Source organism: Lucilia cuprina, chromosome 3 (assembly GCF_022045245.1).
Source record: "Lucilia cuprina isolate Lc7/37 chromosome 3, ASM2204524v1, whole genome shotgun sequence".
NCBI lineage: Eukaryota > Metazoa > Arthropoda > Insecta > Diptera > Calliphoridae > Lucilia > Lucilia cuprina.
This window is the reverse complement of record NC_060951.1, coordinates 9,867,065-9,884,979: the sequence shown is the minus strand read 5'-3', so window position 1 is coordinate 9,884,979 and position 17,915 is coordinate 9,867,065. Positions and strand designations below refer to the sequence as shown.

The 17,915-nt window shown below is 32.4% G+C and overlaps 1 long non-coding RNA gene across 1 annotated transcript; it reads left to right on the top strand.

Annotated features, from left to right (window-relative positions):
* LOC124418870 lies at positions 1-15,459 on the top strand. The gene is made up of 2 exons (XR_006940272.1): positions 1-2,871; positions 12,944-15,459. It is a non-coding gene; the product is annotated as an uncharacterized LOC124418870 (long non-coding RNA).
* Positions 15,460-17,915: the final 2,456 nt, after the last annotated feature.

Below are 17,915 nucleotides of genomic sequence, written 5' to 3'. Positions count from 1 at the left end.
TTGAATTTTAATCGGTTTTCATTAATAAATTCAAGAAAATCGTTCATTTTTGAAAAAGATTTTTAAAATATTTTCAAATATTTATATTTAGAAAAGGAAATCTTTTTTTAAAGATTCTTATGTTTCATTTTGAAATGGGACGAGTTTAGAAGAATACAGTTTTCTGTAAGATTGTCCAACGTGTCAGATGGTATTGAATCGTAGAAAAACTCAAATTTTTGTAAAAGGTTTTTTAAAACATTTTCAAATACACATACACACACACACCTGGAAATATTTAAAAGATTTTTTTCATTTATTTGGGTTTTAAAGTAAAAAATAAAAAACTTTAACTTTATTCTAAAATTTCAAAACTATGAAAAACAATTAATAGAAAATTTAAATTTGAAACTATATTTTGTTAAGAAATTTTATTTTATAGAAGATTTCACAATAACCTTTAGCTAATTACCGAAATATTAACAAGAATTTTGAAATTTTATAAAATTAAATTCTTTAAAGATTTTTTAAATATAAATTTTGATAACTTTATTGCCAAGGCAGCTACATAGAATCCTAGATATAAACTCCTTTGCTAAAATCACTGACAAAGAGATAATATGATTTAAGAAATTGAAACATGAAAAATTATGAAAATTTCAACGAAAAGAAGCGATGAATAACTGATGTCAAGAGTTAAACTTATCTTAACTCTTATTACTTTAAAAAAAAAATAATTAATTTTGAAAACAAATATGAAAAAATAATGGCCAATTGAAATAAACATTAATTATATATTAAAAAAATACATACACATTACACAATTACCCAGGAAAACTTGTACAAGTTTTTTTAATTAGTTCCAGAACTTATCCATATAACACTTCTACTAGATGGGTGTTATGATCAGAACTAGAATTCGTTGGAAGCGTTAGTTAAACGACATTCGCTAATTCCTTCGGACTGCAATTATTTTATCAATGATTTTTGGATTAAATCTGTTGAGACAGCTTTCGGCTCGGTTAAAGGTTTCGTTGAATATCTTGAGCATGATCAAGAATCAGTAGCCTTCGTTGACTTCGAAGGGGCTTATTAAACGAGGTTTATTAAACGATTTCTCTATGAACATTGTTATTATTTACAGAGGGGAAACACCAGACACACTACAAGCGAATTTCTATTATCTCTACTCTGGAATCTTATCAATAATTCTCTATTAATGAAGATAAATTCAATAAAGTGCCAGTGTTTCTTAATACCTTCAATCTTTCCTTCAATGACTTTGTCATTGCAGCCAAGAAGTTTCGCTATTTATCTAGGTAAAACTGAACTCTCTGAGACAGTCCAGATTATGGAAAAGATCTCTACTAAGACTAAGAGTAGTCTGTGCTCTTGTAAGGTTGGGTCGTCACATAGAGAGTGTTGTACCGATTCCTTTTCTTTTTTCGTTTAACATCTTCTACAGTAGCTATAACGTGGGTTGTCCATACGTTTCGACATTTACTCAATCATACAGTGCTCGGTAGTTATACCAGTGAGAAGCCTAATCCTTTTCTTTTTCCTTTTAACATCTTCTACAGTAGCTATAACGACATTTATCCAATCATACTGTGTTCAGTAATTATACCAGTTCCTACTAAGAGACAAGGGAATCCTAGTCGCATCCAATGTCACAGTAGGTCAGAGCAGTCTAAATATTCTACAAGTTCGACCTGCGTTATTACTCATTCATAGCTCCGCCATCTATCAGTTTTGATAGAGTCAACAGGGGAGTGTGTATACCCCGGATGACTCTTTTGGTTGCGCATTTATCAGATATTTTATTGCCTTTGAGCGATTAGTGAAAATTCAGGCCACGTTATCTCAAAGGAATATCAATCATCCCTTGTCGGTATTTTAATCTTAAAAGACCACTGAGCTGGGGGTCCAAATCGACTGTTTAAGTCGCATAGCAGATTTAGCAAAAATGCCTTTGGTGTATATGTATACAAGGCTTATAAAGCCAGTGATTGCCAGGCATGCTAATCTGTGTACTTTGTGGAGAGTAGAGGAGTAAATCTTGGTATCCACCGTTCTGCACCAAACAAGAGCTCCGTATGTCAAAATAGGTCTTATGACCGCATTGAACATCCAGTGTAAAATGTAAGTTTTAAAACCCCACCTTATCCTAAAGGCTTTCTCACATATATAAAAGGCAAATAGTGCGTTCTTTATTAGACTTTCAGCATAACATTTTCATATGAGCTTAGGTCTAAAATTAGGTCATGATATTTGGCTTCGTTTTAAGGAATTCACGCGAAAAGTTCTGAATTCTGGGATTTTGGTATAAATAATCAGTTTGGTATTTGCAGGGACACCTATTTCTTTTGAATAAAAAGCATAACGTCGGCATATGCTGTTACTTTAAAGCCCATCCTACTGAGTTTGAAAATGACTTTAGGGCTTGATGGATGACACCCCAACCAAATGTCTTACACACTAACATTGGATCTAATTCACTTATGTGGATTTAAAAAGCTGTGATGTGCTCCAAAGTAGATCCTCCATTTTCATAATCTATGCAAACCGAAAGTGTGTCATCAAAAGGGGTTCCACAGTTTCGGTACTACTTTCATTAAACTTACCATCTGGTTTCCTCAAGAATCAAGAAACAATCGTCCCAGCTTAACTGGCCTTAATCCCTCGTAGCCTTAATAAATCGTCCATGGTCGCCGGAATTTCTTAGGAACCTGCCGATCCCTACAAGCATACCAGCAAAGAAGGCTTTCCTTAAAGTCCTGAATAAATAATCTAACAGTAATTCTCAGATTAATGAATTATTCACTTAGCTCACATTGAAGGTGCCAAACCGGCCTAATGATAGTCTGCCCATTTGTTTACCTAGATGATAAAGTTCTTCGTACAAAATTTGACAAATCTTCCTATATTAACAAATCTTTGTACTTAATTCATATATGGAGAGCAACTGCCCGAAAATTAAGTCCGTCAGTTTATTACTTAAATATTCACATGCATGACAAAGTGTCAAGTCCTCTTTATGAAAGTCCGTCCATTTTCATCATAAAAATTAGCATGGATGTTAAAAGTCTTAGTGCAAAAACTTAAGATTGTAACTTTAATAGTTTCCCCGAAAAGCAAATTTTAGTATTTAATTCTTATGGAATGTGCCACGCCTCCAATTGCTAGTCCGTCTAGTTTTTCCTAAATATTCACGTTAGGGACTCTATCTGTATTATTTTTTCATAATATATAACTAACTAGTTTAAAGGAAGCTTTATACAACTTCTTCAATCATCAATCAGTTCAATGTTCAGAAACTCAGTTTTCTGGATGTAATTCCTAAAATGTATGCTCGTGAGAAATGTTATTTCCTGAATAATATCATTCCCAAAATACTTGGATCTAACTTCCACGAATGCCTGACAACGGCAGAAAAAGTGCTTCAGAGTTTCAATGTTATCCCCACATGATCTACATTCGTGTGAATCCACACGTCTTATTCTGTGACCGTAATCCAGTGGGTCGGTGCAGAAAACGTACCATCATACAAACCTCAGTTTTGCTCATTTTGAGAACATTTCTCGTCTTGCACTGATCAGGATCACCCACAGGATCTTTGTGGTTTTACCCACTGTTTAATTCATATTTTTAAAACAGCTTTCGCTGAGTCGAAAGGTTTTGCCTTAGTCACGTTAACTACTTTAAGCTCCCTTCCCTATAAAGCTGTACATTCGCCCTTTCGTTGCCGACTACTCCCAAGTGGCCCATATGATGTAAACCTTACCTCAGGAAGAGTATTCAGTTAAAGCTTTTTTCATTCTAATACGGTTTTATATTTAATTTTATCACCTGATATCGCCCCAATTGCTTTGAAGCTGTCAGTAAATACATGAAGCCCTCTGGGTGCAGTTTTTTCGGACTTCTGTCTAAAAGCTTGTGTTATGATTAAGTACACGGTGGTATTTTTCTGTTTCTGGGTCTTCAGTATACAATCCTAGGCACTTTTTGTCCACCAATTTATAGCGATCCGTGCAGCGAAGGACTTCTACTGGTATTTGCTCGAAAGCCTCGCATGAAAAATTATGAAAATTTCTATAAAAAGAAGCGATGAATAACTGTTGTTAAGAGTTAACCGTAACTCAACTCTTATTACTTTTTAAAAAATAATCAATTTTAAAAACAAATATGAATAAATAATGGCCAATTGAAATAAACATCTATTTATTTATCATTTATAAGTGATAATTCACAATAACAATTCACCATTAAAAATGTTTAAAGAAAAAAAAAAACAATAACTCACAATTAACTTGAAGGAAAGAATATGATCAATATTTATAAATCTTTTTACAATCTGTTAAATGCATAAATTAAATTACAAAAATAAATCGATCATCGATAAAATTTATGACGAATAATGAGGATTCTTAAACGATTATCAATTTTAAACGAATTTAGAGAAATATTTCCAAAAATTTTTAATTTCTTAAAAGAAAACTTTTCAAATATTTGCCACTGTTTACAGAGGATTAAAACCAGGCACATTACAAGGGAAGTTCTATCACCTCTTCTCTGAAATCCTGTTAAAATTTCTATATTAATAAAGTTAAATTCAATGATGTGCACATCTTTAGCATGTACGCATGAAGTGGTAGTTTCAAGTGAATTCCTTGCCACAGCTTCTTAGCTCTTTTATATTTCCTAAAAAGACTTAGTCGTTGCAGCCAACAGGTTTCGCTGTTAATCAGGGTAAAATTGAATTCTTTCTCTGCACCGTGAATGAGTTGAGTTAACTCTAACAGTGCAAAATATTTGACCATAAACTTACATAAAAATTGTCTCTGAATCTAAATATTCCAGCTGAAGCTTCGCTGACAACTATAGCTATCTATTCACATAAAAGTGTGATAGTCATAACCTGAGAAATAGCATATCAATACGATCACAAAGCACTTTCTAATGTACAAAGCGCTTGGTTGGAGAAAAGCTCTGGAACATCCACCTTCTAAAAGTCTATAAAAATAAGAATCCCTCAAATTTTAAAAATCTAGCTCTAACAGTTTCCAAGATATATTACTTTTTTATAAATTAATATAATAAAAGTTCACATGAACTTTTTCGTGCATAATGTTATTGTTTAAAGTTTTTTTATGCAGATTTCTCGCTAGATATCAAGTTCTCTCGAAGGCCTAGTGGTTCATTGTGCTGCCCTTAGAATTACCATTCCCCTATGTAGAGAGAATAATTTCCTTCCCTAATTCGTTAACTACTTGGTTTTTGCAACCGGCATTTCTAATCAAATCGATCATGTTTACTAGTGACGCATCTCTGAGACAGAGATTTTGGAAAAGATCTCTAATGAGACAGAGTCTGGGTAGTCACATAGAAAGTGCTGTACCGATTCCTCTTCTTTTTAGTTTTAGCAGCCTCCACAGTAGCTATAGTGTGGGTAGCCCATTCGTTACGACATATGTCCAATCATACAGTGCCCAGTAATTATAACAGTGAAAAGCCTAATCGAGTTCTTACTAAGAGACAAATAAGTCCTAGTCATATCCATTGTCAGAGTGGGCCAGTGCAGTCTCAATATTCTACAAGTGGTAATATAGGGTCAACAGGGAGTGTGTATATCCCGAATGACCCTTTGGTTGCGCATTTATTAGATATTTCATTTCCTTTTAGCCATCCCTTTGGAATACCAATCATTCTTACATATATAGAAGTCAAATAATACTTTCTGCATTCGACTATCAGCATTACGTTTCCTTCTTTGGTTTGATTCTGGGATTTGGGAAGCTATCAACTTCTTCAATCTTCAATCAGTTCAATGTTCAGAAACTCAGTCTTATTTCCTAAGAATTTTCCAATCAGTGTTTTAAGAAATGTTATTTCCTGATTAATATCACTTTCAAAATACTTGGATCTAACTTCGACGAATGCCTGACAGTGGCAGAAAAAGTATTTCAGAGTTTCAATGTTATTCCCACATGCTTTACATTCGCACGTTTTATTCTGCGACCGTAATCATGTGGGTCCTCACTTAAATACGTACCATCATACAAACCTCACCTGATGTCGCCCCGATTGCCTTGAGGTTGTCCGTAAATATATGAAGCCTTGTGGGTGCCGTTATTGCTCGGACTTCTGTCTAGTAGAAGCTTGTGTTATGGTTAGGTACACGGTGGTATATTTCTGTTTCTGGGTCTTCAATATACAACCCCAGGCACTTTTGCGCCCTTTTTGCTGCTTCCCGTGCAGCAACAGACTCCTACAGGTATTTGTACTAATATTACGGTTGACATAAACATTCTATCTGAGATTAGCTTCTCAAATTTTCCGCCATATTCTGTATCTTGTATGCGATCAGGTACGTCCGATGATTGTGTAGAACCTTCTAGTTTACATTAATGACGTGTTCTATAACAGTTTTTGGCCAGTACGCTAAAGTAAAGAGAATTTCGGCTATAAGCGCAAATTTCTGTCCAAAGAAGTCCACTAGTTTATTGAAGTATAAGCTAGAATTGGTCTTATTACACTTTTATAAAGACAATTTGTTATAGTAGAACTAAGACCCCATTTCATGCCTATAGTCTTCCTACATATTGCCCAGCAGCTATGTAACTTGCGGAACCTATCCTTTATGCTGTGTCTTCTTGCCCCGAAAACAGGGTTAAGTTTTCGTAGAAATGTTTCACTTTATTGCGAAAAGTAAGATATTCATCTTCACCAGGTTTACATTCAGGTCTCTTGGTTGAGCACAGCTGAAAGGTTGTATTAAGAGTATCCTCAGCTCTTTTACACAAGTAATTTAGAGTATTAAAACTTCGTATGCGTAGAAGATACGTCTAAGTCCTTTATAAATTAGGTAACTTAGGAGGCGATTAATCGTGGTAACCGCGAAATACCGTTTTCCTGATAGTTATCTAGTACATCTTGCTGCTTATGCATCTGTTTCTAAGCATGCAGTTGATCCAATTACTAGGTTTCGAATCACAACAATGTTTCAAGGGTTCTAAAAGTAAAGTGGAGTAAAAAATACTTCACAATTACAACTTGTGCTAAGAACTAATTCTTTAAAAACCACCTTAGAAATCATCTTAGAATCATAATATGTAGTCTTTTAAAGAATGGGTTCAAAAAGTGATGAAATCCTAAGAAATATTTAAGGATCATAACATTGTTCCAAAGAACAAGTTAAAGAATTAAATGAGACATGACTTGATTTCTTAAGACCTGACCTCTTAAGAAATCACTTTAGATTCGAAATTTTTTTTACAGAATGGGTTCAAAAAGTGAAGAAATCCTTAGAAATACTTTAGAAAGAAGTAATGGTGACATCACTAGTCTCAACTATTGCTTAAGAAATAGTTCTATGAAAACTCATTTAAATCACAATAATGTTTTGTAGAAAGGATTCGAGAATTAAAGTAATTCTTAAAGAAGTCTTTAGAAATACTTCTTTGACCCACAATTAAGTACCAGAAAGTGAAATAAAGAACTTTTTTTTGAAAGTTACGGTTCATTAATCTAAAGTGTTTCTGTCTGAACTTGTTCTGGAACTACTTCGTTTGTTTTATAAGAAATTTGTAAGCATTTTCCTGGGAATTAAATTTCTTCCTATTTTGTCAACAAATTCTTTTAAAATTCTATTAAATTATTTTATATATAGTTTTATAAATTTATGTTAAAAAGAAATCTAAATAAAATAAATTCTTATTTTAATTACCGATAATTATGTCTTTGAAAGGCGTCTAAACACTTACAATACTTTAGTTTTAATTACAATTTTATACCATTAGTCCTTTAAACTTCTGAACAAAGTAGAAAAATAAGTTGGGTTAGTTTAAACTTTGAAGTTCAGAAAGTATCTACTTAAATGATTCTGATAACTAACAACTATTGCAGTTAAATTAAAAGTATTCCAAGTGTTTAGTCAATTACCGAGTTCCTTTATTCGTGAGCAAACATTGTAAAATTAATCAACAGTTTATGAATAAAAACATTGTATTTTAATAACAAAAACTAAAAAATGCATAAATTTAATAACTCAATGTTTAATAAAAAGAAATTAATCGAAAAAATAACAAATATCTCTGTTTTATTCAAAATTTAAGAATCGTCTTCCTATTGGTGAGTTAAAAGCAGAGGATTTTAAGTTTATGATTTAGAATCTTAAAGAAATTCTTGATATTTGAGTTAAGAATCAATTAACCGCAAGGGTATCTTCTAAGGAGGATAACGGGTGTAACGACCCCGCGGTCCCTAGTTAATGTAAGAGAGTGTTCTCTCAACATTCATAATTTAAATTCTAAATAAAGAATCGCACTAAAACAAAACTCTCCTACATACTAAGCTGCATGTTATGTTTTCTACATAAAATGCTTTTGTCTGTTTTCCGTCCGAGATTGTCTGTCTGGATCCGTCCGTATTTGATTTTCACTTTCATCTATAATTAGTTGTTTAGTGAAAGTCATTTGAATACTTTATTTATATCTACAAAAGCTTACTGTGGTTAAGCTTCAAATGTAATTCATACGTGTTTACCTTTTTCAACACCTTCTTTTCAGGATTGTACTAATATTTATATTCTTGACTATATATTTAATAGATAACAATGCTAATAATTCTCGCTTTAAACCTAGTGCTAGTAGTAGTGGTACTGCTGGACATGCTCCCCCTACTGGAATGGTGGATTTCAGGCAGTTTGCTGCACTTTTTAGCGATAACAATCAATTTCCCACTTTTAAAACAGAACCTCAAACTGTAGATGCTCGCAATACTGGACTGGATGATCCCCCAGCTGTTGAAACTTCCAATAGTGGAGTGGTGGAACCTCAAAGTGAAGATGGCAATGAAGATACTTCTAATGTTGGACAATTGAAACACCGAAACGAAAATGCTCACAATTTAGAGATTCAAGAAGAACGAAGAATTGTAGATGAACGCAACACTGAAATGACAGAATTCCGATCTATAGATGCTCTCAATACCAATAGGCAAATGGCTAATCGAACTGATGAAGCAGCAAATACTGAACGGGTACAACTTCATGACTTACAAGCAGCACATACAAGAACGGTAATAACCCCAACCATGCAACCTCTTAATACTGAACAGTTGGAACCTCAAAACCAACATTCATACAATACTGGATGGTTGGGTGGTCATCGTACTGATGATAATCACCATACTGGATGGATGGATCCAAGAAGCATAAATGCTACAAATACTGCACCACCAGATTTCAACCACTTTGCTGCCCTCTTCAGCGGTGGTTTCTTTGGTGTGCCAAAACTAAACAATCCATAAAAAGTATTCAAGTATTTTAACAAAATACTCTAGAACCAAGTCCAATTAATGGAAATAACAATGATAAATCTCTGACAAGAATGTTTTTAAGATAAATAAGTTTATTCATATTCACAAATCACCATTAAAAATGCTTAAAATGTATAGAAAACTAAAAATATCTATAATACAAATGATATGACCGAAACTAAAGAAACCGTCAGGAGCTACCGAAACTCCTTGAAATGATTTGATACAAAAATATTGTAATAATATATTAAATATAAGATAAATAAGTTTATTAAAGTACAAAATAACAACAATTCACCATTAAAAATGTTTAAATTATAAAAAAGATATTAAATCATTTTCATTGGCCAAATTAAAATAATTAAATATGAGAAGAAATAATGAAAAATATTTGAAATAAAACATTTTGACAAATTTATGTTTTCAATACGAAACTATTGTTTTTCAAATATTTAATATTTATCAATAAATTGTTTAAATTCATTAACAGTTTTGAAAGAGAAAGTTTTCAAAAATATTTAATACAAATATTGAATTTTAATCGGTTTTCATTAATAAATTCAAGAAAATCGTTCATTTTTGAAAAAGATTTTTAAAATATTTTCAAATATTTATATTTAGAAAAGGAAATCTTTTAAATTTTTAAAGATTCTTATGTTTCATTTTGAAATGGGACGAGTTTAGAAGAATACAGTTTTCTGCAAGATTGTCCAACGTGTCAGATGGTATTGAATCCTAGAAAAACTCAAATTTTTGTAAAAGGTTTTTTAAAATATTTTCAAATACACATACACACACACACACACCTGGAAATATTTAAAAGACTTTTTTCATTTATTTGGGTTTTAAATAAAGTAAAAAAATAAGAAACTTTATTATATAATTTCAAAACTATGAAAAACAATTAAATAGATTTTAATACAAAATTTAAATTTGAAACTATATTTTGTTAAGAAATTTTATTTTATAGAAGATTTCACAACAATCTTTAGCTAATTACCGAAATATTAACAAGAATTTTGAAATTTTATAAAATTAAATTCTTTAAAGATTTTTTAAATATAAATTTTAATAACTTTATTGCCAAGGCAGCTACATAGAATCCTAGATATAAACTCCTTTGATAAAATCACTGGCAAAGAGATAATATTATTTAAGAAACTGAAACATGAAAGATTATGAAAATTTCTATGAAAAGAAGCGATGAATAACTGATGTCAAGAGTTAAACTTATCTTAACTCTTATTACTTTAAGAAAAAATAATCAATTTTGAAAACAAATATGAAAAAATAATGGCCAATTGAAATAAACATTAATTATATATTAAAAAAAATACATACACATTACACAATTACCCAGGAAAACTTGTACAAGTTTTTTTAATTAGTTCCAGAACTTATCCATATTACACTTCTACTAGATGGGTGTTATGATCAGAACTAGAATTCGTTGGAAGCGTTAGGTAAACGACATTCGCTAATTCCTTTTTCGGACTACAATTATTTTATCAATGATTTTTGGATAAAATCTGTTGACACAGCTTTCGACTCGTTTAAAGGTTTCGTTGAATCTCTTGAGCATGATCAAGAATCAGTAGCCTTCGTTGACTTCTAAGGGGCTTATTAAACGATTTCTCTATGAACATCGTTATTATTTACAGAGGGGTAACACCAGATATACTACAAGCGAAGTTCTATCACTTCTACACTTGAATCTTATTAATAATTCTCAATTAATGAAGTTAAACGACTTTAGCATATAAGCATGATGTGGCAGTTCCTTGCCAGTGTTTCTTAATACCTTCAATCTTCCCTTTAACGACTTTAACATTGCAGACAAGTAGTATCGCTATTTATCTAGGTAAAACTGAACTCTCTGAGACAGTCCAGATTATGGAAAAGATCTCTACTAAGACTAAGAGTAGTCTGTGCTGCTGTATGGTTGTGTCGTCACATAGAGAGTGTTGTGCCGATTATTCTTCTTCTTCGTTTTAACATCTTCTACAGTAGCTATAACGTGGGTAACCCATACGTCTCGACATTTATACCAGTAAGAAGCCTAATCGAGTTCTTACTAAGAGACAAGAGAATCCTAGTCGCATCCATTGTCACATCCGTGGTCAGAGCAGTCTTAGTATACTACAAGTTTACTACCTGCGTTATGTCTCATTCAAAGCTGCGTCATCTATCAGTTTTGATAGAGTCAACAGGGGAGTGTGTATACCCCGAATGATCCCTTTGATTGCGCATTCATCATATATTTTATTGCCTTTGAGCGATTAGTGAAAATTCAGGTCACGTTAACCCTTAGGAATATCAATCATCCCTTGTCGGTATTTTAATCTTTAACGAGCACTGAGTTGACTATATAGAAATTCAGTGTCCGAATCGACTGTTTAAATCGCATAGCCGATTTAGCAGAAATGTCTTTGGTGTATATATCAAGGCTTAATAAAGTCAGTGGTTGCCAGGCATGCTAATCTGTGTACTTTGTGGAGAGTAGAGGAGTAAATCTTGGTATCCACCGTTCTGCACCAAACAAGAGCTCTGTATGTCAAAATAGGTCTTATGACCGCATTGAACATCCAGTGTGAAATGTATGTTTTAAGACGCCACCTTTTTACAAAGGTTTTCTTACATATATAAAAGGCAAATAGTGCCTTCTTCATTAGACTTTCAGCATAACATTTTCATGTGAGCTTAGGTCTAAAATTAGGTTAAGATATTAGGCTTCGTTTAAGGAATTTAAACGTAAAGTTCTGAATTCCGGGATTTTGATGTAAAGAATCACTTTGGTTTTGGCAGGGACACCCATTTCTTTTGAATAAAAAGCATAATGTCGGCAGTTACTTTAAAGCCCACCCTATTGAGTTTGAAAAAGATTTTAGAGTATGAAGATGACACCACTCGGCAAATTTTTTACACACTAACATTGGAGCTGACTAATTCACTTATGTGGATTTAAGAAGCTGTGAGGTGCTCCAAAGTAGAGCCTTCATGTTCATAATCACTGCAAACCCCGAAAGTGTGTCACCAAAAGTGGTTCCATAGTTTCGGTACTACTTTCATTAAACTTACCATCTGGTTTCATCAGGAATCTAGTTATCATCCCAGTTTCTCTGAGAAACGCTTAGAAGATTCTTTCTAAGCACATCTGGTTTCCTTCTTAAAAGTGTTAAAATTTTGAAGACAATCGTCCCAGTTTAACTGGCCTTAATCTTTCGTCGCCTTAATGAATCGTCCATGGTTTCCGGAATTTCTGAGGAACCTGCCGATCCCTACATGCATACCAGCAAAGAAGGCTTCCCTTAAAGTCCCTAAAAAAATTATTCACTTAGCTCACATGGAAGTTAGCAAATCGTCTAATGATAGTCTGTCCATTTGCTCCCAAATGTTCACCTAGATTAAAAAGTTCTTCGTAAACAATTTGACAATTCTAGCCGCATTACTTTCCTTGATTAAACAAATCTTTATACTTAATTCATATATGGAGAGCAACTCCCCGAAAAATTAAGTCCGTCAATTTATTACTTAAATAAGTATTGAAATGCATGTAAAAGTGCCAAGTCCCTTTTATGAAAGTCCGTCCATTTTCATCATAAATATTAATACATGGATGTTAATAGTCTTAGTGCAAAATCTAAAGATTGTAACTTCAATAGTTTTACAGAAAAACAAATTTTAGTATTTAATTCTTATGTAATGTGCCACGTCTCCAATTGCTAGTCCGTCTAGCAGTTGAGGCTAATGATATTTATTCAAAACTGTTAACTACTCAACTCACTTTATTAAAGCGTTGGGTAATCTAAACTTGTACTAAAAAATATTGCTAGAATCAGTTCTTTATTAAATGATTTTATAATGAATTTGTCACACTCGGAACTAGTTTTAGGGAAGCTTCATATAACTTCTTCAATTAGTAATCAGTTTAATGTTCAGAAACTCAGTTTTCTTCCATTCAGTGCTTGTGAGAAAAATTTTTTCCTGAATAATATCATTCCCAAAATACTTAGATCTAACTTCCACGAATGACTGACAGTGGCAGAAAAAGTGCTTCAGAGTTTCAATGTTATCCTCACATGCTCTACATTCATCTAAATCCGCACGTCTTATTCTGTGACCGTAATCCTGTGGGTCCGCACATAATACCTACCATTATACAAATCTCAGTTTTGATCATTTTGAGAAGATTTCTCATCTTGCTCTTATCAGGATCACCCACAGGATCTTTGCGGTTCTACCCACTGTTTCATTATTCCAAGAGGATTTATGGAATTCTCTCACTCATATTTTTAAATCAGCTTACGCTGCATCGAAAGGTTTTGCCTTTGTCAGGTTAAATACCTTGAGCTCCCTTCCCTTTAAAGCTTGTACATTAGCCCTTTCGTTGCCGACACTCCCAAGTGACCCATATGACGTAAACCTTGCCTCAGGGAGGTTAAAACTTTCTTACATTCAAATATGGTTTTAGATATAATTTTATCACCTCATATTTCCCCGATTGACTTGAAGCTGTCAGTAAATACATGAAGCCCTGTGGGTGCCGTTTTTTCGGACTGTCTAAAAGCTTCTGTAATGATTAGTTACACTGTAGTATATTTCTGTTTCTGGGTCTTCAGTATACAACCCAGGTACTTATTGTCCCCTAATTTATAGCATTCCGTGCAGCAACGGACTCCTACTTTATATGCTCGAAAGCCTCGCTTGACGTAAACATTCTATCTGAGATTAACTTCCAAAGCTTTTGACATATTCTCATCTGGTATGCGATCGGGCACGTTGGATGATTGTATAGCACCTTCTAGTATACATTAATTACGTGTTCTATAACAGCTTTTGGCCAGTTCGCCTAAAGTAAAGAGCATTTCGGCTATAAGCGCCGCCTCATATCTTAAATATGTTGCAATGGGTGTAATATCTAGCAACCTTTCAAGAGCCTTGGTTGACGTAATATTAAACTCCTAGTAGTAGTTTGATATTACACTTTTTGTCCAAAGTTGTCCACCAGTTTATTAAAGCATAAGAAATAATTGCTGTTATTATACTTTTATGATGCCAATTTGTCAGTAAGAATAAGAACCAATTTCATGCCTATAGTCCTCCTTTATATCGTCCTGTTCCGATATGCCTTGTTGTTCCTATTCTGTATGTGGTGTCAAAGATTACACCGAAGTACTTAACTTTGTCTGTTACCGGTTTTTTCTTGCCCAGAAAGCATGATTAAGTATTCGTATACATTTTTCACTTTTTTGTGAAAAGATAGATTTCCATCTTCGAGGGTTAACATTGAGGCCTCTCGGTTGAGAACAGCTAAAGGTCGTATTGGGAGACTTCTCAGCTCTTCTACACAAGTAATTGGATATTTTTCCTTTAAAAGTATTAAGGCATCGTTTGCGAAGCAGACACGTCTAAATCCTTTTTGAGTTAGCGAACTTCGTGGTAATCGCGAAATACCTTTTTCCTGATAGTTACGTAGATCTCGATGCTTATCCACCTTTTTCTTAGCATGTAGTTTATCCAGTTACTAGGTTTCGAATCACAACAATGCTTCATAGAACGGGTTCTAAAAGTACTTCACAATCACAACAATGTCCCAAAGAATGAGTTAAAGAGACTTGTGCCAACTTGTGCTAGGAACTAATTCTTTAAAAACCTCCTAAGAAATTTCATTGTAATCACAATAATGTTTTACAGAATGGGTTCAAGAAGTAAAAAATCCTTAGAAATACTTGAGAATCATAATATTGTTCCAAAGAATGAGTTAAAGAAGTAATGGTGACATCACTAGTGCCAACTATTGCTTAAGAAATAGTTCTATGAAAATCATTGAACCACAATAATGTTTTGTAGAAAGAGTTCAAGAATTAAAGTATTTCTTAAAGTAGTCTTTAGAAATACTTCTTTGAATCACAATTAAATACCAGAAAATGAACTAAAGAAGGTTTTATCCCAAGTTACAGTTCTTTAATCTAAAGTGTTTCTGTTTAAAGTTGTTGTAGAACTAATTAGTTTGTTAGAAATTTGTTAATATGTTTTCCTGGGAAATTTCAATTTCTCACTAATTTTTCAATAAATTCTTTTAAAATTCTCTTACATATTTTATACTTTGTTTTATAAATTTATGTTAAAAAGAAAACTAAATAAAATTTATTTTTAATTCAATTGTCTAATATTATATCTTTGAAAGACCTCTAAACACTTATTATACTTTAGCTTTATATACAATTTTGTCCCATTAGTCCATTAATCTTTAGAACAAATTAGAAAAAGAAGTTGGGTTAGTTTTGACTTTGAAGTTCGGAAAGTATCTAAATGTTTCTGATAATAGGACAACTAACAACTATTGAAGTTAAATTAAAAGTATTTAAAGTGTTTAGCCAATTACCGAGTTCCTTTATTCGTGAGCAAACATTTTATAAAGAATCAACATTTTATGAATAAAAATATTGTATTTAAATAAAAAACTAAATAAAATGCTTACATTTAATAACTCAATGTTTTATAAAAAGAAATTAATCGAAAAAATAACAAATATCTCTGTTTTACTAAAAATTTAAGAATCGTCTTCCTATTGGTGAGTTTAAAGATGAGCACTTTAAGTTTATGATTGAGAATCTTTAAGAAATTCTTGATATTTGAGTTAAGATTCAATTAACCGCAAGGGTATCTTCTAAGGAGGATAACGGGTGTAACGACCCCGCGGTCCCTAGTTAATGTAAGAGAGTGTTCTCTCAACATTCATAATTTAACTCCTAAATAAACAATCGCTCTGAAACTTAACTCTCCTACATACTAATCCGCATGTTATGTATTCTACATAAAATGCATTTGTCCGTTTTCTGTCCGAGATTGTCTGTCTGGATCCGTCCGTGTTTGATTTTCACTTTCATCTATAATTAGTTGTTTAGTGAAAGTCATTTGAATACTTTATTTATATCTGCAAAAGCTTACTGTGGTTAAGCTTCAAATGTAATTCATACGTGTTTACCTTTTTCAACACCTTCTTTTCAGGATTGTACTAATATTTATATTCTTGACTATATATTTAATAGATAACAATGCTAATAATTCTCGCTTTAAACCTAGTGCTAGTAGTAGTGGTACTGCTGGACATGCTCCCCCTACTGGAATGGTGGATTTCAGGCAGTTTGCTGCACTTTTTAGCGATAACAATCAATTTCCCAGTTTTAAAACAGAACCTCAAACTGTAGATGCTCGCAATACTGGACTAGATGATCCCCCAGCTGTTGAAACTTCCAATAGTGGAGTGGTGGAACCTCAAAGTGAAGATGGCAATGAAGATACTTCTAATGTTGGACAATTGGAACACCGAAATGAAAATGCTCACAATTTACAGATTCAAGAAGAACGAAGAATTGTAAATGAACGCAACACTGAAATGACAGAATTCCGATCTACAGATGCTCCTAATACTACGCAAAGGCATAACCGAACTGATGAAGCAGCAAATACTGAACGGGTACAACTTCATGACTTACAAGCAGCACATACAAGAACGGTAATAACCCCAACCATGCAACCTCTTAATACTGAACAGTTGGAACCTCAAAACCAACATTCATACAATACTGGATGGTTGGGTGGTCATCGTACTGATGATAATCACCATACTGGATGGATGGATCCAAGAAACATAAATGCTACAAATACTGCACCACCAGATTTCAACCACTTTGCTGCCCTCTTCAGCGGTGGTTTCTTTGGTGTGCCAAAACTAAACAATCCATAAAAAGTATTCAAAATTTGAACAAAATACTCCGAAACCAAGTCCAATTAATGGAAAAAAAACAATGATAAATCTCTGACAAGAACGTTTTAAAGATAAATAAGTTTATTAGTTTTCACAATTCACCATTAGAAATGCTTAAAATGTATAGAAAACTAAAAATATTTAAAATACAAATGAAATTACCGAAACTAAAGAAACCGTCAGGAGCTACCGAAACTCCTTGAAATGATTTTAAACAAAAATATTGTAATAATATATTAAATATAAGATAAATAAGTTTATTAAAGTACAAAATAACAACAATTCACCATTAAAAATGTTTAAATATGAAAAAGACATGAAATCATTTTCATTGGCCAAATTAAAATAATTAAATATGAGAAAATTATGAAAAATATTTGAAATAAAACATTTTAACAAATTTATGTTTTCAATACGAAACTGTTGTTTTTTCAAATATTTAATATTAAGTAATAAATTGTTTAAATTGATTAATAGTTTTGAAATAGAAAGTTTTTAAAAATATTTAATACAAATATTGAATTTTAATCGGTTTTCATTAATAAATTCAAGAAAATCGTTCATTTTTGAAAAAGATTTGAAAATATTTTCAAATATTTATATTTAGAAAAGGAAATCTTTTAAAATTTTTAAAGATTCTTATGTTTCATTTTGAAATGGGACGAGTTTAGAAGAATACAGTTTTCTGCAAGATTGTCCAACGTGTCAGATGGTATTGAATCCTAGAAAAACTCAAATTTTTGCAAAAGGTTTTTTAAAATATTTTCAAATACACATACACACACACACCTGGAAATATTTAAAAGACTTTTTTCATTTATTTGGGTTTTAAATAAAGTAAAAAAAT